A 20,299-nucleotide genomic window follows, 5' to 3' on the forward strand; every position below is an offset into this window, starting at 1 on the left:
CAGTTTTCATTTTCCGTGGTTACATGAACCAATAACTGTTTCAGTTTATCAGTGACTGAGGTATTAGCATTAAGTTATTGATTGCATGACTATTATAGTATATTCATTACAAATTTATCAAGACCTAATCATTATAAACATCACTAATATTATCCACATTAATGTTGTTGCTATTGCCTTATTGTTGATAATGAATATTAATATATTAATAATTGCATGATACCTCATGGTGTGAAATATCAAAATTGAGTATATTTTTTAATCATATTGCTAGTGTAGTTATTGCTTTGCAAAAACTGAAGCATTAACATTTTTATTTCAGTGGAGATATTATGGTCTGTCTTGATCAAATGTGTAATGAACATCTATATTTAAAAATCAAAACTAGATACCAAGGATGTGTGATATGAGTAAACGACTTTGAGAAATTATAGTCTAATTGAGAAGACAAAACATTTAAAAAATCAAATTCACTGGATCAAAAAGGTAATTTTGATTATTTGATTCTTTAAGTTGTTTCTGTAACTCAATAAAATAGTCACACTGTCTCTTATTGAATATTTGCAACTACAGATACTTCATTATCACCTGAAAGAGTAGCCTATTCTATGTCAAATCTATTTTATTAGAAAATTTTTTTAGCTGTGTTTAATCACTCAGTTCTTAACCATCAGGTCTAATTCTATCTTTTGAAAGCATTTGGAATTATTCTATTTGCTCCACATATAGGAGTACTTAGAATAGTTACAGATAATTAGCATATCACCTCTTGCCCATCTTCAAAATTTTTCTATGGCAAACATTCCTAGTCTCCTTAGAAATTCATCCTATGCAAGATCATGGTATTAAACTTTTTAAATCTTTTGGATGTGGACTTTTTAGCAGATATAAGTTAATATTTTACAGTATTATTTAATAAGTAATACAGGCAATGAGTTATAGTTCAGGAAAGGTAATATTAACTGTAATCAAGTTGATTGGGCAGGGTTTAGTGGGTGAAATTATTAACTTGCACTGGGTCTTAGACATATGAAGAAAATGGATAAAGGGGGCCCTAAACTTATTTTCTGTGGCTACTCCAGGATCCATGTTCAGAGAACTTTAGCTCAAGTTCATGCCAAGTAGGAGGTTTGGATTACTTTATTGGATTCTATTTTAAAATACTAAATTGATTGCTGATTAATTCTTGCTTCATATTCTGTAATGAATATTAGCCAATTCTTCATTTCCATGTAAAGCAAGTGGGACATATATTTAAAGTTTCAATGACTACCTCAGTTTCAAGAACATTCTAGAGAAGTTTTAGATGTATTTTGAGTGAGTCAGTTTCACTGTCATGTGATTTGTCACGAAGAAGCCTCTGCTACTGTGAACTGGATGCTTCTAGGGCAGCAGTTTCTCATGGTGAAAATCCCAGTTATTGAAGTTTTGCCTTTAGTGGAGTACAGTCAATCCAGTACCGAAACAAATACCACATTTTGTGTGAAACCTTCACTGACTCTTGGAGATTTGGAGTGAAGATGACTGAGGAAAGAAAGGATATGGGGACAGGGCAAATAAGGATACATTACTGTACTTGTGAGATAAGCTATGAGTATGGTACATGGATTGCTTTGGAGATTTGGTGCCCCAAGGATATGCTGTATTCTGCATAATGACACAGTAGAAGGTGCTTATGATACATGTCACTTGCCTTGTGTAGTAGAGATGTGCATGTAGCAGTGCTTAGTTAAGCTTTATTTTTTTATTTATTTATTTTTTGACAGGCAGAGTGGACAGTGAGAGAGAGAGACAGAGAGAAAGGTCTTCCTTTGCCGTTGGTTCACCCTCCAATGGCCGCCGCGGCCGGCGCGCTGCGGCCGGCGCACCGCGCTGATCCAATGGCAGGAGCCAGGAGCCAGGTGCTTTTTCCTGGTCTCCCATGGGGTGCAGAGCCCAAGCACCTGGGCCATCCTCCACTGCACTCCCTGGCCACAGCAGAGAGCTGGCCTGGAAGAGGGGCAACTGGGACAGAATCCGGCGCCCTGACCGGGACTAGAACCCGGTGTGCTGGCGCCGCTAGGCAGAGGATTAGCCTAGTGAGCCGCGGCGCCGGCCTTAGTTAAGCTTTATTTAGTTCAGAGGATATCTGCCTGTATTGCAAGGGATGAACTATTTCAATGAAATGCCAAGAAGCTTCTTCTCAAAAGGTCCAGGTACTAAATACTGATACTGTAGTGAAGGTTCCCCAAATCTCTAACCATAATTGGAAAACATTTATTAGTCATTAAATAACCACCAATTGCATGCCTATTCCATATTAGGCTCTAGGGATAGTGAACAAAAACACACAAGGTCTTCTCTTCACGGTCTTTATATCCTATTTAGACAGACATTAATGAAGTAATCAAAAACACAATTCAGAGTTGGCATAAGTGTTCCAAAGGAAAGGAAAGGGGTGCTATGAGAGAAGAACATGTACATGTCCTTTTGTTTACTGTGTTATACCCAGAGACACCAGCCAATCACTGCTAAGAACCTTGATTGGGCTCTCACAACACTCATTCTTAATTCATGGCACTTAATGATGTCAATTTGATGAGCCATTCGTACATCTGTCTCCAAAGTAGAATGTAAACTCCTGGAGAGCAGAAACCCATTTAATCCATCCATGTATCCTTAGCTCAGTGCTTGGCTCCCAGTGGGGATTTAATAAATGTTAGCTGAATTACTAAAATCCTACCACAGCGTAACTCAGGCTAAAATAATACTCTGAGCCAATATTTTTCAGCAACGGAACAAGACCATAAAAACCTTTTAAACTCAATTATGTTCTTTCCTGCATTTCAAATGGTAATATTTTATAATAGAGTGAAACTTTGTACTGTCATTCTTTTTAACTATATACTCTTTTACAAAGTATGTATTTGAAGCTCTATTACATGTGTATGTATCAAAGTCTTTTTCTTTAAAGGCTATTTAGAAAATAAGCAAACTTGGCATTAGAGAGTCAACTCCAATTAATTGTTGGTTTGGGAGCAAAGCTTTCAAATGCCAAATAAATCCCAGAGTACCTTCAGTGAATGTATTAGGCAGATTGTGATATTGCTAAATCTAAGCTTGACTGAGATTGTGGTGAGAGGTTTGGAAACTGGAAATTGCCCATTATTTTATTGGGAGTGAGGGTTGATTTCTTTTACTGTGTACTCCTTTACTGCTTCATCAGCCCTTCTCAGTTTTACTAACACTTCTGAAACCCTTTACAAAGAGTGAAATATGTCTGCATACCTTCAGTATGTTTAACTTACACCCCAGAATGAGATAGGGATATTACAGAATCTGGACTGTGAAAAGAATTTAGAAAGGTAAATTTTTATGGTTGGCTTGCCATAATAAATATGGATAATTCAGTAGATGATTATAGTGCAATAAGTATGCTGAAAGAAGACTGAGTCAGACAGTGATACAGCCTTTGAGACACTCTTGACCCTAGTGATGGAAGCCTCAATTCATTAGCCGGCTTAAATTCAGTCCTAGAAAGGATAGGCTCCCACAAAAATGAAATTCTCTGTAATGAGTTGTTAATTGTTTACATGCAGACTGAAGTTGCCTGATGATATTTCTTCTAATTTTACTAATGTATTCCTGGCCCTGCTGCCATGATGGCCTCCAGCAAACTATCATAAAAATGCAGGTGTGCTTAGCAGGTATAATAAAAGTATAATAAAAGTGCAGATGTGCATAGCAGGTTTGTCAGTTGATCTGCTCATATCAGTTTAAAAGAACTTCACATTTCTATAAATTAAGAAATGAATCATCAGTGCACTGATTCTCTGATTGCCCTCTCTTCATCATTTTCTCCCCAGGCCCAGGCTGACTAGGCTATTTCACAGGAGTTGGAGATGACTCATTATTACCCCACGGTACTTGTCTCCCAGATGGCACCATTTTATCTTACCCACAAAGAGACTGACAAGTGACAATGTTGCATTGATTTCATTGTATTAAGCTATGGAGAGCCCTGGCTGTGATGAATATATAATCTGGGTCAGGAGCTTGCATTTGGGACTTGAGGCTTTGGGAGGGTAGATGAGGAGATAAAAAGGCATATAGAGGGTGGAGAGAAAGAAGTGTTAAGAGATTGTACTCTTTATAAGCAAGATACTATTCTCTGTTTATCAGAGAATACTAAAGACCCGTAGATGGTTCTCAGGCTAATCTAATCATTTGGTTCTGAGAAGCAGTTTTTAAACTGTGCTGAAACTGTTGACCCAGGCTTTTCAATTCTTACCCAAGTTACAGATTTGATGGTAATTGTCATTAACCAAGGAATCTAGGGAAGCTGTAGCAGTGAGTGAGTGAGTGAGTGTCTTCATGCCAATACTGAAATATAGGGCAGCAGTTTTTCCCTATTAAGTTAAATATGAGAGATGTGTGTGCGCCTGCATGAATGTGTGTGTGTATGTATGCATACTTGCTTTTAGTGATGGTCAGTATAAACAAGCATGCCAGGAGTAGGAATATGTGGAAATTCACTGGAAATAGAAGTTTTAGCTCATCACGCAGGGTGAATCAAGGATAATTTTGTAGATTTTCTTTTGACATTCAAGGAAAAGATCCCTGTCAACTGAGTGGAATCCTATGCCTGTGTCTTCTGTCAGAAAGCTTGATGTTTTATTATAGGCACCTGCCCTTGTGAAATGGAATTACTAAAGCTTGTTATACAGAAAGGGCTCATTACACTCAGTAAAGCATGCAAATGCCAATATAGCTCTCCATCATCACTCAGTAGTGCTGCTTCTTAAGACACTTGATGGCATCTGTTAAAACTTGGGTTTTGTATATCAAGGCTAGAAAAACTTTTTTGCTAGTGTATCTGGTATTAATTTTACTCTATTATAAACTCTGGATACAAGAAGCATCCTAGTATTTTCTTTAAAGCAAATTAAATCTTATTAATTCTTCCTCATGACTCTCATAAAGGAGACATTAGTTATTTTATTACATCTCCCCAGGAGTGAGAGAAGCCTTTGGGGGTTCATGCAGTACAGAATTTCAGAAGTCCTCCCGATGTGCTTATTAGCTAAGTCTGCCATCTCTGACAGACTTTGGCGTGTGATTTTGGCTGAGCCTGGCTCATGTGTTCTCTAAGAACTCATCTGTTCCTTTTTTTTTTTTTTTTTTTTTTTTTTTTTGGTTGACTCACAAGGCAGAAAAGCATGTGTCCAAGCTACTGAGAGACAAAATTGCTGGTCACCTCTTTAGTCCTGGGGACTCTCACAGACCCTGGCTCAGCCATTTCCTCACCTACTTCTACAAATGTTTCTATCATGTGTCTCTCTGATATGATTTTGTATTATCCCCTCCCAGTGGACCTTTAGAGACATACATTTACCATTGTCTTTCATGAGAGAGTGGGGCAAGAAACACTGAAATGAGTGTTTTCTACAAAATGCCTCATCTGTTTAGCAATACTTTTCATTAACTAAAGAGCAACCACTCCCATTCCTCCAAAGTATATCTGTGGTCTGCATAGATACAGTCTGTTATTGATTAACAAATTATGAGGATGGAGAGACAATCTTAGACTAGAGATTATTAACCTTCTTCACGTGTGGCTCTTTGCATCCGTTCTTCCTTAAAAAAAAAAAAACTGTTTTTTCATGTCTTTCAAATAAAAATCTTCTAGCCTCTACAACAGCATCTTGACTTACCCTATTAGTTTTCTGTCCTGTGTGAGAGGAACTGAAATTGGACGAACGTTTGAACATTATCACCTGCACAACCTTGGTCTTGGGGTTTTCACTGGAGTGCCCTCTCTTTGTATCTGCCTGTTAAGATCCCACTCAGTATTCACAGTTCAATCTGGATGAGATTTCCTTCAGAAATTTCCCTGGTCTTTCATCTCTTTCTCCTTTGAATACAAGAATTCTTCCTTTGTAGTTCTTTTATTAATTCTCATATTCTTCATTACCTTGTGGTTATTTATATTTTTGCTTTAGCTTTTTAACTAGATTGCACATTTCCTGAGGGCAGGGATTGTGACCAAAGGCTGAGAAATTTCCTGACAGGATTCCTGACAGCAAGACATTCAACAATTAATGGTAAAATTGGCAGATAAAATCCCAAGCTATTTTTAGATCAGACACTATTTTCTCTTTCTTCCTGTAGTGCCTCAAGATACTTTGGGCTATATCTGTTTTATGCATGTGAATTTCTCTCTCCAACAGTTCTTACACCTTGGCTTCTATGGAGTAAATAAATGTGTATCTATCCATTTGTTCCTGTTTTTTTTTTTTGTTTGTTTTGTTTTGTTTTTGTTTAAGCTTTCCTTGTAGTTTTCTTTCTGATTTGTTACAGGCCATCTTTGTTGTCTCTTTTGCTATGTTGTTTTGTAGTTATATTAAACTCTTGGAATAGATAAGGTAACTCTAGACTCCATGTTTGTCTAAATTTTACAAAAATTGACAAAAATGGCTAGGTACTACAAGAATAAGTCTTAACAACAAACAGACAGATATTTTATTAAGAAATGTGTATGGGAGGGTGGCTGGGGTAGAAGTGTTCTTCCAAACTGCAAGGAACTTGTTTTCACTTTTATAGCTTTTGTTTCCCTGTCTTTAATACCCCCTTCTACCTTACAAATTTCTATGTATCATTTATGGCCCACTTCAAGTGGCCCTTTTGATTATATTTGATATTGGTATACTGTGGAATAGTGGCACTCATACCTTATTATCAAATCTAACACATCAGAATTCACTGTTCTTTTAATACCCTCCCCAAAGTTGTAGTTATTTTTTAAATATTACTTAAATGCAGACATTGGCACCAGAGTGTAATTCCATTGGATCGGTAACATTTCCATTTTTTTGGTTGTTAAAATCTCCAGTGTTTTCCATTTAGTAACTTGTCCTAGTAATTTGTTGTATATTATATGTCTGCATGCTTTGTTTCTGTATTTTTCTTTATTCAGCTATGGAATGGCTATATTTTTGTTATATACTCAGCACCCTGAACAACATCTTAAAAACAGAAAACCCTGAGTAAATATTTAATAAAGGGTACCCTAATGAATTCTAAGATTATGTATACCTGGTTCACAATATTTCCTTCTCTCTGCTATTTGAGGGCAGTGGTTGAACTTACTCCTGTTTCTCCTCACAGCTTAACTTAGTAGTGAAGGAATTGAATTGCATCAGTACACTGAAAGAAGCCCTATTTCTAAGATTGACTTGCTTTACACTTTTCTAAGTCATTTGCTTAGTCAACATGTATTGAATGAATGATCCATGGAAAGCACTGCACCACTTTTTACAATTTTTCATGTGTCAGAAAGTGGGGGGGAGGACTTTTGTAGAGTCTTGGTTATTAGAAGGTATGCAGAATAATAGTAGCAATATTTTTATAAATATAAGAAAAGTATATTAGAAAATAAACCAGCAGCTTGAGTCTTTAAGTTAATTCCTTATTCCAGTTAAATGTTGCTGTATTTGAAGTTGCTTCAATTAAAAGCTAACTTACTTTGGTACAAAATTTTTGATGTCTATATACATTTTTCATAACACATTTGTGAACTTTTGGATGACATAAGCATGAATTTTAAAAATGTTTATCACCAAATTAAGCTTAAATTTTAATTCCATTTTTTGTGAACCTTTTGAAGGATTCATATAAGATGCATGGCTTCCATTTGTCAAAGCATTAAATGTAAAAGTAATAGAATTCAGTCCTAATACCATGGTGAACGTATTTTTGAGCTGTGGATTTGAAAGGTTTCCTGGTTCTTGTAGTAGCTCTATATCCTGATGGAGTTACATACATAGTGTTTAACTTTATGCTCAGCCTACAGACTGAGCATATATAATCTGCTTCTATTTAAAATATATTTATTTTAAAGAGAGACACAGATCTCTCATCCACTGAGTCACTCCCCAGATGCCCATGGAAACTAGGACTTGACCATGCCAAAACCAGTAATTGAAAACTTAGTCCAGATCTCTCACTTGGGTGGCTGGGACCCAAGTAATTTAGTCATTGCTGCCTCCCAGGGTCTGAATTAGCAGGAAGCTCTAACTGGGACTAGAAACAGGACTCAAAGATAAATACTCCAGGGGCCAACATTGTGGCATAGCTGTTAAAGCCACCTCCTGTGTTGTTGACATCCCATATTGGTGCTGGTTTGAGTCCTGGCGGCTCCACCTCCGATCCAGCTCCCTGCTTATGCACCTAGGAAAACAGTGGAGGATGGCCTGTACCCATGTGGGAGGGTGACCTGGAGGAAGCTCCTGGCTTTGGCCTGGCCCAGCCCAGGCCCTTATGGCCATTTGGGAAGTGAACTAGCAGATGGAAGATCTCTTTCTGTGTGTCTCCCTCTCTTTCTATAACTGTGCCATTCAAATAAATCTTAAAAAAAAAAAAAAAGATAAGTACTCCCATATGGGATGTGGTTTTCACAAGTGGTGTCTTAAGTGATAGACCAAACACCAAACCTGCATCTCTGCTTTCTTGGATGTAGAGCAATAATGCCCTGACCCCATTTGCCCTTGTAAAGGCCTCTGTGTAGCAATCTTGCCTGGCGTGTTAACAACATGCATACCCTTTGCTTGAGTAGCTGACTAAACATCTTTTTAGCTCCTATATAATAGAACAGGAGAAAAGGGCCAGGCTTTGTAGTCATGAGAGCCCTTCTGTGTAAATGGGGGCTATAATGTTTACTGCTTGTACTGCAGCAAGCTGAAGAACCAAAAAAAAAAAAAAAAAAAAAAACCCTGAGCTCATATACCAAAAGGAAAGAATTCTGTTTGCACACTATAAAACATTCAGTGTTGTACCACTAAACATCTCTATACTTGCTTTCTAGAAAGCTAAAAGTCACATATCACCATCCTAACAGGCTGAAGGAGGCAGGAAGCGAGACCATGCTAAATGTAATCATTATGCAAAAGCTTCATAGAACAGGATAATGAATGCTTAGGATGATCTAGAGACAGAACCCCTGGTGAGAACAAGGCAATGCTAAGTGCATATTGAACAAATGATAGGTTCAGAATATTGATCTAATATCATCTTAAAATATACCTCTGTGACACTTAGATTCTAAATATGAAATATTGTTAGCATGTAACACAGAGACTAAGAGGCATCTTTGGAATCACATTTCAATTGCAAACCCAGAGGCCCAGTATTTCAGCAATGAAGGACTTGTTTACTTTTCTGGATAATCTACTCCTCTTTTTATTTTTCAGAAAATTAATATTTATGTGGAAAAATATTGAAGATTAGCCAATATTGAAAAGTCACCAAATATGCCAAGAGGTCAGTTAATTTTTTTATTGTCCTTTATCTAATCTAAGCCTAGGTTTTCCTTTTGTTCTAATTTCTTAGAAATTGAACTAATAAATTGTACAATATGCACTATTTCTCTTAAGTGACCATGCCTCTGTTGACCTTATATGATGGAACTGACACTATAGGTTAATCCTCCGCCTGCAGCGCCGGCATCCCATATGGGCACCAGTTCTAGTCCTGGTTGCTCCACTTCCAATCCAGCTCTCTACTATGGCCTGGGAAAGCAGTAGAAGATGGCCCAAGTCCTTAGGCCCCTGCACCCACATGGGAGATGGGGAAGAAGCTCCTGGCTTTGGATCTGCGCAGCTCCAGCCGTTCTGGCCATTTGGGGAGTGAACCAATGGAAGGAAGACTTTTCTCTCTGTCTTTCCCTCTCACTTTCTGTAACTCTACTTTTCAAATAAATAAATAAAATCTTTAAAAAGAAGAAGACTATAGTGAGAGTAGTCAGCTTGCATTTTATTTTGACCTTGCTATAATGTTTGTATCCAAACACAATATGTCAACTTTTTAATCTTTTACTTTTACTTATTAATAGAAAAATGAAATTGGAAGTTAAAGTAGTGCATTAGTGAAGCCCATTCATCCCAGTGAGAGCCCCAATGTCTAAGACGTCTGGTTATGTTATAAACTAGGACACAGTTTTGAAAAAGTCCCCTTTCATTCTCAGTTTCTTTAAAAAAAAAGTAAAGTTAAAAATTAAAGATTTCTTTTTTTGAAAGGCAGTGTTACATAGAGGTGGGGGGGGGGTGTCTTCCAATCTATTGGTTCACTCCTGAAATAGCTGCAACAACTGTAGCTGGGCTGATCTGAAGCCAGGAGCCTGGAGCTTCTTCAGGATCTCCCATGCAGGTGCAGGGGCCCAAGGACTTGAGCCATCTTCCATTGCTTTCCCAGGCCATTAGTAGAGAGCTGGATTAGAAATGGAGCAGTTGGGACTCTTTACTTTTAAAAAGTATTTCATGAGGATTGCACTGTGGTGTAGCAGGTAAAGCCAACACCTGCAGTGCCGGCCTCCGATATGAGCGCCTGTTTGAGTCCCAGCTGCTCCACTTCACATTGAGCTCTGATACAGCTTGGGAAAGCAGTAGAAGATGGCCTAAGTCCTTGCGCCCCTGCACCTGTGTGGGAGAACCGGAAGAAGCTCCTGGCTTCGGATCAGCACAGCTCCGGCCATTGTGGCCATCTGGGGAGTGAATTAGTTGATGGAAGACTTTTTTTCTCTCTTTCTCTTTTCCTTTGTCTTTCTCTTTGCTTCTCTGTAACTCTGCCTTTCAAATAAAGAAATCTAAAAAGAAATATTTCACAGTTTTAGATAAATTAAAAGATTAGGGCTCTGTTCTCCTGGCATTGTTTAACAGGGGATGGAAACATCTTGTATGCAAATACAGAAGGATCTCACTTGACTGACATTTTCTCCATAAAAGCCAAGAAAGAGCTATGTGGCCTTATTTCATCTCTTCCCTACCCAGAGGTGGCCTCAGTCTGAGAGTGGGCCACCAGACCCTTAAAACTTTTTTAAAGTTTGTTTGCGATGCCTAACTTTTTGATTGAACTAGGTTCTCAGAAAGTGAGGAGCTCTGCTTGCCAGGTCTGAGAATGCCTTTGCTGTTATGGGGTCAATGCCTAACACTTAAGGATCGTTTTGGCCCTGGTGGTGAAAGATTTCTTCAAGAAAGCATTTAGGGTTTTCTTTGCGCTTGGAATGAAACTGTGTATACATAGGCACCCTATTCTTTTCAATATGTCACTTGTCTGAAATTGGAAGATCTACAAAGTACATGCCAATATATGAAATATAAATGTAAATGTGAGTCTCTTACCAGAAGACACCATCTTTCTGGATGTGGTATTTGAAGTTTGCAGATCCTCATTTGTTAAAGTTGTATCAATGCTTCCTTTAAGCAATTAATTAATTACTTAAAATGGTTTGTTTCTTGTGAACTGCAGCTAGAGGAAAATGCATGAAGGAAATGCTAAATGTAACCTTTTCTTTAATACATCTTAAGATAGCTTCTTAAAACAAGGTGAATAGTTTATTTGGTACAGGAAAATTAAGTAATTTATAATGAGCAGAAAGACAAAATGAGTTTAACAAATTCTTTGAATCGCATATTGTAGGCTAAAAGTATGACAGTAGTAGTAAAGTCCCTTCAGGCTAGAAGGATATTTATTGCATTTGATGTGATATACTTGAACATTTTTTATTTTAGCATTACATGTAGTCAATGATTAAGATAATTCATTTCAATCTAAGAGCAAATGTAGTAACAAAAAGATTATTTCTGAGAGCGCTTTTAGCAGTAGTAGTCAAGATAAGGAGATATATTTCCTAGAGTATCTTTGGGAGTCATTGAGTACTATGACAGGGATGTCATAAAGATGACTGATAGGGGGATGGGGAGGGAATGATCTTTCAAAAAAACAAGTAGTCATTTTGCAGATTGTTTTGCTGTATGAAGGTAACATTTTGATACTTTATCAGTATCTATTTTTAAGTAACTAATCTTTTAAAATTATGAATATTCTAGGAACTATTTCATTAGATTTTTCAATTTTTCACTGTTAATCTTTTTTTAAAGATTTATTTATTTACTTGAAAGAATTACACAGAGATGGAGGGGGAGAGAGAGGTCTTCCATCCGCTGGTTCACTCCCTAGTTGATTGCAGTGGCCGGAGCTGCACTGATTGGAAGCCAGGAGCCAGGAGCTTCCTCTGGGTCTTCCCATTTGGGTGCAGGGGCCCAAGGACTTGGGCCATCTTCTACTGCTTTCCCAGGCTATAGCAGAGAGCTGGATTGGAAGTAGAGCAGCCCATATGGGATGCTGGCACTGCAGGGAGTGGCTTTACCCACTTAAAATAAACATCGCTAATTCCTTTTGCTTTGTTTCTTGAGTAAGATAAAAATGAACTGCATCATAGGAAACATTGTTTTAACCACTGCTTAACACAGTTTTAACCACTGCTTATTAAATATTAGTATTTGACATTCATTATAACTCTAATGTTATTTCTTAGACTACAAGGTAGCTTAATTTATTGAGAGGAATTTAACAATGGCATAACTTAAAGTGTAGCAAGGCAGGAGTGTTTACCAATTAGTGCAGATTACTGACCGTTCTATTTGTATAGCTTCCATTGAAATTGACAGGAATCTTCAAACAATTCCATTTTTTCCTGTAGCTTTCAGATCCTAAAAGCATTGAAGACTTTAATCACTGTGCAAATACTGTGCATTTATAGAAAGTAGAATTTGTGCATTCCAAAATAATGCTATATGGACTTTGCTTGAGGACTTAGCCATGTTATTTAACCAGATTAAAAGCTACAGGCTTGGGGCTGGCATTGTGGTGCAGTGGGCTAAGCCGCCACCTGTGATGCTGACATCTTACATGAGTGCTGGTTTGGTTTCAACTGCACCCTTTCCCATCCAGCTCCCTGAAGATGGACCAAATCCTTGGCCCCCTACCACCCACGTGGAAGACCTTATAGGAGTTCTAGGTTCCTGGCTTCAGCCTTGCCCAGCCCTGGCCATTTGTGGCCATTTGGGGAGTTAACCAGCAGATGGATGATCTTTTTCTCCATCCCTCCCCCTCTCTGTGACTCTGCCTTTTAAATAAATATTCAATAAACCATAAGCAAGAGAAAGAGAAATTACATTCTCATTTAGAACAGATCTACACTGGCAAAGCCCTGTGGGAGACTGATTTTTTTTTTTACAATAGGTGATGAAAATTTAGCCATTTTAATTAAAAACTGCAGAATTTGTCAATGGCACTGTCTTTGCAAAGGATATTTAAGCCCTTTAAATGCTTTTTTTCCCTCAAATTTCTAAATGAACAATGTGCTCCCTACTATTCTGTCAGAAATTATCAAGTAGCTGAAGAACCTTTGGTAGAACGGAAGTGTAATTCTGCCACTTGGGTTGAGTTAAGAGCATATTACAAGGAGTCAGTAAACATAGTTTAAGAGGTGCTACTCACTCACTGTGTGACTTAAGGAAATCTGTCACTGGTTCTAAGCATTCTTACAGTCCTTTGTATATCTGTGGTATTGGTTGTAATGTCTCCTTTTTATTTTATTTAGTGGATTTTTTGTTAGTCTGGTTAAAAGCTTGTCTATTTTTAAGATTAGCTTTTTTGTTTTGATCTTTTGTAATCTTTTTAGTTTCATTTATTTCTCCTCTGATTTTTATTATTTCTCACCTCTTGCTAATTTTTGGTTTGGTGTGTTCTTGTTTTTCTAAGTACTTAAGATGCATCACCAAATTAAGATCTAGTTTTTATGTAGACATTAATTGGTATACACTTTTCTCTTAATCTTGCTTGCTGTATTCCAAAGGTTTTGAAATATTGTGTTTTCACTTCAGTTTGTTTCAAGAAATTTTTTGATTTTTTTTAATGTTTTCAATAATCTCATTTCTAGAATGACTAGGTTGGACAAACTAATCACACTGAAGTTCCTTGCTGTTTACCATTGTAAACATGGCCCAATACTCCACCACAGTTGATAGCTTTTAAGTAAAAATGACAATTAATATATTTTAAGTCAAATTTTTACCTTTTGATTATCAAATAAAACACAGATAAAAACCTACAAATTAGATAGATGCTTGCCTCAGAACATCTCATTAAACTATCACCCCAGTTTACAAATAACTTTGCCAACCACCCCATAAGCCCAGTACTCCCCAAAGTAAACACTATTTTCATTTTTAAAGTAATTGTCATTTTTTAGAATTTCTTCAATTATTTATTATACTTCATAGATCAGCTTTGTTCAGGTATAATTTATCTCCTATAAAGTGCAGTTATCATGAGTGTACTGTTATGGTTTTAACAAATGTATGCACTCATGTAATGAGCAGCCAAATCAGGATATAAAATATTTCAATGAACCCCAAATGTTTATTGCCCTGGACAGTCAATTCCCTTCCCTCTCAGTCTCAATCCCAGGCAACATTCATATTTTTGAGCTATATTATTGTCCTATTATTTTGGAATTTATATAGCATATGAGTACTTAAAAATGTTCATGCAAAAATGGAATTAAAAGTATGAGTTTTGAAATATGTGCACAATTTCTTATAAATGGAAAATAGATGTAAAGAATATAATTATATTTTTGTTAATGTATACCTACTGCCTTAAGATGTTCAAAATGAATGAATGGTCAACATTTGATGCTGATGTTTCTTTCTTATATCTTCATAATTTGAATTATTCTTTGTTTTTATTACTATACATTTCTAGAAAATAGTAATTAATTCCCTTTAATCAGAATTAAGATATTTGTTTCTTGGATATAATCATGAAGAATTTCATTTGTGAACAATTTAGAACAAGATAAAGTTGGATAGTTTGAAAACTTACATAATAAATTTCAGTTGCAACTAAGTTAGTATTAAATGTAAGTTGATTTCTACATTCGTTTATTAGAATTTCTTATGATTCATCAATTGAAAAATGAGTGATTATTCCTATAAGGAAAATTTTAAAAATTGAAATATACTTATTATTCAAAGTTGTTGTAACTCCAGCATCATCTTTGGGACTATATAAGGAGGATTAAATGCCATAGTAAAAGTTCAACAGTGAGCTCATTTCATAATTTCCTTAATAAAATAGCCTAGTGACAATACATTTTTTTCACTGATGTCAATTTTCATATTAATTCTAGATGTTTTTTTGAGATTTATTTACTTGAAAGTCAGTTGCACACAGAGAGGCGGAGAGGCAAAGAGAAAGGGAGGGAGGGAGGGAGGGAGAGGGGGAGAGAGAGAGGTCTTTGATCTAGTGGTTCATTCTCCAGTTGGCTAAGACTGTTGGAGCTGCGCCTATCCAGAGCCAGGAGCTTCTTCCAGGTCTCCCATGTGGGTTCAGGGCCCCAAGGACTTGGGCCATCTTCTGATTTCCCAGGCCATAGCAGATTGCTAATTGGGAGTGGAGCAGTCAAAACATGAACCGGCATCCGTATGGGATGCAGGCACTGCAGGCGGTGGCTTTACCCACTACGCCACAGTGCTGACCCCATTTTTCTATTTTAAACCCAAATTTGTTCTTTCTGGGTTTGAAATTTTGTTTAAAGTTGTGAGTCTTTATTTATTTTCTTGACCTATGCCGTAATGGATGTGAAGCTTTTGATTTCTCTTTCAGTGTGTATAACAGAACATTTTCCTTCTGGCACCTGATAATTTTAAGATTCAAATTTCTTTGTTTAAAATGAACAAACCATTGACTGACCTCAACCCTTTTCATATCCTAACTCGGTTTTATCTAAACCCTTTGATAGCACTAAGGTTTTTAAAGACAGAAATTTTGTCCATTTTACTATTCCTTTTTAGAGAAAAATAACATTAACTAAAAACTCCTCTCTGAAATATTTTCTCTGTGTTTCAGTAAAGTTAAAGTGGCTCTTTACTCTTTTTTATGCAAAGGTGTTATTTCAAGGTCTTGACCTCTGAGTTTATAGCTTCTTTTAGAGCTAATGCATTACTGTTAAATGGTGAGTCACCTTTAATATTAATTAATTTGGGAATTTAATTTAAATATTTGAAAGAGGAAGAGACAGATCTCCCATCCTTAGTTTATTCCCCAAATGGTCTCAGGCTAGGACAGACTGAGGCCAGGAGCCTGGGACTCTGTCCTGGTCTTCTATGAGGGTGGTGGTGTCCCATATACTTAGGCCATCTTCTGCTGTTTTCTCAGGCACATTAGCAGGGAGCTGGATTGGAAGTAGGGTATCTGGGATTCAAACTTATGCTCATGTGGGTTGCTGGAATCACATGTGGTAGCTTAACAATACTGGCCCCTAAACAAATATTAATGTATACTTTATAGGCAATATTCTGTAATCAGAATTAGAACTTCTAAAATAAAGTTTCTATGTTCTGTAATTCCTAGACTACCATATAATTCCTAGACTAGCATAAAAAGTGAATAACCATACAAATTCAAGGTTTACATTTGTGAATAGATTATTGTCAGATCTGAAAAAAATCAAAGTAGTTGCTAAATAGAATAAGAATGAATCAGTGCTGTTGGCACTGTAGCATAGCTGGTGAAGCTGCTGCCTTTGGTGCCTGCATCCCATGTAGGTGCTGGTTCAAGTCCTGGTTGCTCCACTTCCGATCCGGCTCTCTGTTTTGGCCTCAGAAAGCAGTGGAAGATGGCCTAAGTCCTTGGGCCCCTGAGCCCCTGTGGGAGACCTGGAGGAAGCTTCTGGCTTCGGATTTGCCCAGCTCTAGCCTCGTGTCTATTTGGGGAGTGAATCAATCGGTGGAAGACCTCTCTTCCTCCGTCCCTCCCTGTCACTCTGCCTTTCAAATAAATAAATATATAAATCTTTAAAAATGAATCATTGCATTGGTATACCGGGAGCTTCAATCAGGCAAATATCCCAGAATGCATTCGATTGGAGGAAAAGGAAATATAAAAGTCAATAGAGAGAATGCATTCCCACAGATTTCAAGATCACTGTACAGAGCATTCTATGAAAATAAACACAAAGAGTGGATGAAAGGAGAAAGAATAGTAAGATAATAAATACATGAATTCTGTTATTGAACAGGTGAGAGATTGCTGTGTCCTAGGCACTCTTCCAGGCTTAGGAAACAGTTAAATGCCAAAAGACCTACACTATAACAGATATAAAATAACAAAGGATGAAAAAATTAAAGCAGAGGACAAGAATTTGAAATCGGTAGATTTTATGCTTTAGATGCAGTAGCTAAGGATGATCTTGCTTATCAGGAGTCATATGTGCACATATGAACATCCAAGAGGCTCCATTTGGGAAGAATAGTAAGCGATAGTGTCACAGAGAAAAGCAGCTAAATAAATGAGGGGGAGTTGGTTGGAGGTCTGTAGAGCACTGAAAAAGGTAAGTGGGTGTTTTCATGGGGAGAAAAAGCGAGTGTGCTCTCAGAGTCTAGAAATGGTGATAAGGAAGAAAGAATGCGATTGCCCCAAATTCCCGTCCCATGGAATGAGTAGTATGGGAGTCAAACCATAGTGTTTATTCTCAAAACATTTGTAGTTGACTTGATGAAGCAGGTCATTCCATAACCTGAAGGCAAAGGATACTAAAAACTCAGATTGCAGGTTGAAAACATGTTTCCAGAAACTCGCTGTGACATTTTCCTTGTACAAGATGGATTCATACATGTGGATATTTGATTTATTGCAAAGCTTTTGGGATTATTGATAAAGCAGCTAAGTTCTTACAGGGAAAAAAAACCAGAAATCTCTGCTTTTCTTAAGGCACAGTTGCTTCTATCAAACTGATTGGTTAGCTTTACCCTCTGGGGATGAAACTTTCCTGGGGTATGGATAAAAGGGTTTTTTTTTTTTTTTTGTCTTAGAAATGAATTTAACTGTGACAATTTGGAGAGTTTTCTGGGTATCCTAACAAAATCTCTTCACGAAGCAATTCTTATGTAAACCTGGCTTAGGTGCTCTACCTAAGTCTTGTCTAAGGCTTAAAGTTCTATTGTTTATCGAGTCTTCCCCCCCCCATTTGTAAATGTTGTCCTTGTACATACAAGATCATAGCTCTCTATGGCTGTGAGTCTTTAGTTACTGTTACTCTCAAAATGTTTTATGTCTTTATTTATCTTATTTTAATTTATTCCCCTGTTACTCTTTTGCTTGTCACCCTGAAGTGGGGAATAGGAAATGTAGTGCAGAGAGTAAAATGAGCATATTTTATGATAACATAATGTGGTGTTTATTTTTCCCACTGGTGAGATCTTCAAAGTTCCTTTTTGAACTTACAAAAGGAATTGTCTGGTGGGGCCCTGTTCTGTAAAGTTTACTGAAGTGCTTAAGGATTTGAATATGTGGGGTAAACAAAATTATTGGCCATAATTGCTGTAAAAGTAACTATTTTTAAAGAGATTCTGACCTTCTGTGAAGAGGTACAAGAACTAAACACCATGACATTTTATTTATTCATTTTTAAAGATTTACTTGAAAGTTACGCAGAGAGAGAGGAGAGGCAGAGAGGAAGAGAGACAGAGAGGTCTTCCATCTGATGGTTCACTCCCCAATTGGCCACAAATGCCGGTGCTGTGCCAATCCGAAGCCAGGAGTGTCTTCCAGGTCTCCCACGTGGGTGCAGGGGCCAAGGACTTGGGCCATCTTCTACTGCTTTCCCAGGCCATAGCAGAGAGCTGGATTGGAAGAGGAACCACCGGGACTAGAACCAGTGCCCATATAGGATGCTAGGTCCTCAGGCCAGGGCTTTAACCTGCGCCACAGCGCCAGCCCCCACCATGACATTTGATGGGTGCATCTAGCTGATTTGGATTGCTCTTCTCATCAGCCCACAACACACAGAGAGGAGGAAAGTAAGAGCAAATCTGTAACCTAGAAGTAATCTCTAATAACATGACTGGTTTTATACAAAAGAACTATGTTCTAAAGTATCCTTGGAGACAAAATAATAGGATATAGGATTGCATGACTTTCCTTTGGACTTTGCTTCATGCTAGCCTGTTTTTTGGTACACTGGCCAGAAAAACATACTCCTTTATATCATCATCCAACACAAGAAGAACCTTGCCATGGCTGGGATGATAGTCAGTGGAAATGTTTTTGGAGAATGGTGGTGATTTTTGGAGAATGGTGATGATTTTTTGGAGAATGGTGGTGATACTTGTTTATATTTTTATTGCAATTTCTTTCTGTGCCTCTAAATTTCATACTTCATTTGTGATTAGGTGATTTTTTTTTAGTGATGTGCTTTGATTTCTTATTTTTTATAAGGCTTGTGTATAAGTTTTACTTTGGCTTACATAAACTTTTTCCTATAGCAAGCTATCTTGAAAACAAATTAACATTGATTTTAAAAATAGAAAATGAGGGGGCCATGGTGTGGCTTAGTGGGTAAAGCTGCTGCCTACGTTGCTGGAATCCCATATGGGCATTGGTTAGAGTCCCAGCTGCTCCACTTCCGATCCAGCTCTCTGCTATGGCCAGGGAAAGCAATAGAAGATGGTCTACATTCTTGGGCTCCTGCACCTGTGTGGGGTACCCAGATGAAGCTCCTGGCTCCTGGCTTTGGATTGGCCCAGCTCTGGGCATTGTGGCCAATTGGGGAGAGAACTAGCTGATGGAAGACCTCGCTCTCGGCTCTCGCTCTCTCTCCCTCTCTCTGGCTCGCTCTCTCTCTGGCTCTCCTTCTCTCCCTGTATAACTCTTTCAAATAAATAAATCTTTTTAAAAAATAGGAAAACGAGACAAGAATGGTGATAAGAAATCCTAATAAAGCACTCTTAAGGTTTTGCTCCATTCTTCCTCACATTTCGAATTCTTTATGTTTATATTTGACCTCTTTCCATATTGCCTGTATCTCAACATTTTGAATGTGGTAATTAGATCTTTAGCCTTCAAAGTTAAGATATAAATGATTCATGTGTCATGTTTACAATATTAGAACATTCTGATAAACTTTTTTTTGAAAGTCAGTACACAGAGAGAAATCCTCTCTCCACTTATTCACTCTGTAGATGGTCACAATAGCCATGGCTGGGCCAGGCCAAAGCTAAGATACTGGAATTTCTTCCTGGTTTCCCATGTGGGTGGCAGTGGCTCAAGCATTTGGACCATCTTCTACATTTCTTAGGCCATTAGCAGGGAGCTGGATCAGAAGTGGGCACACCACCCAGCGCCCATATGGGATGCCTGCTTTATAGGCTGTAGTGTTACCTGCTGTGCCACAATGCTGGCCCCTGTGTAATTACTTTTACAAGTGAATTTTCTACCTTTTGGAAATTTCCTTACTTTTTAGTGTCTCTTTCTGTTTGAAGAACTTTTTTCCCCCCTCAAAGGATGTACACACTTTTGATTGTTTTCCTTTTAAGCATTTATTTTTTAGTTTATTTTGAAAAACAGAGAAAGAGACAGGGATCTTTCATACACTGGGTCACTCCCCAAATGCCTACAAGGGCCAGGACTGGGCCAGTCA

This window comes from Oryctolagus cuniculus, chromosome X, assembly GCF_964237555.1.
Source record: "Oryctolagus cuniculus chromosome X, mOryCun1.1, whole genome shotgun sequence".
Taxonomy (NCBI): Eukaryota; Metazoa; Chordata; class Mammalia; order Lagomorpha; family Leporidae; genus Oryctolagus; species Oryctolagus cuniculus.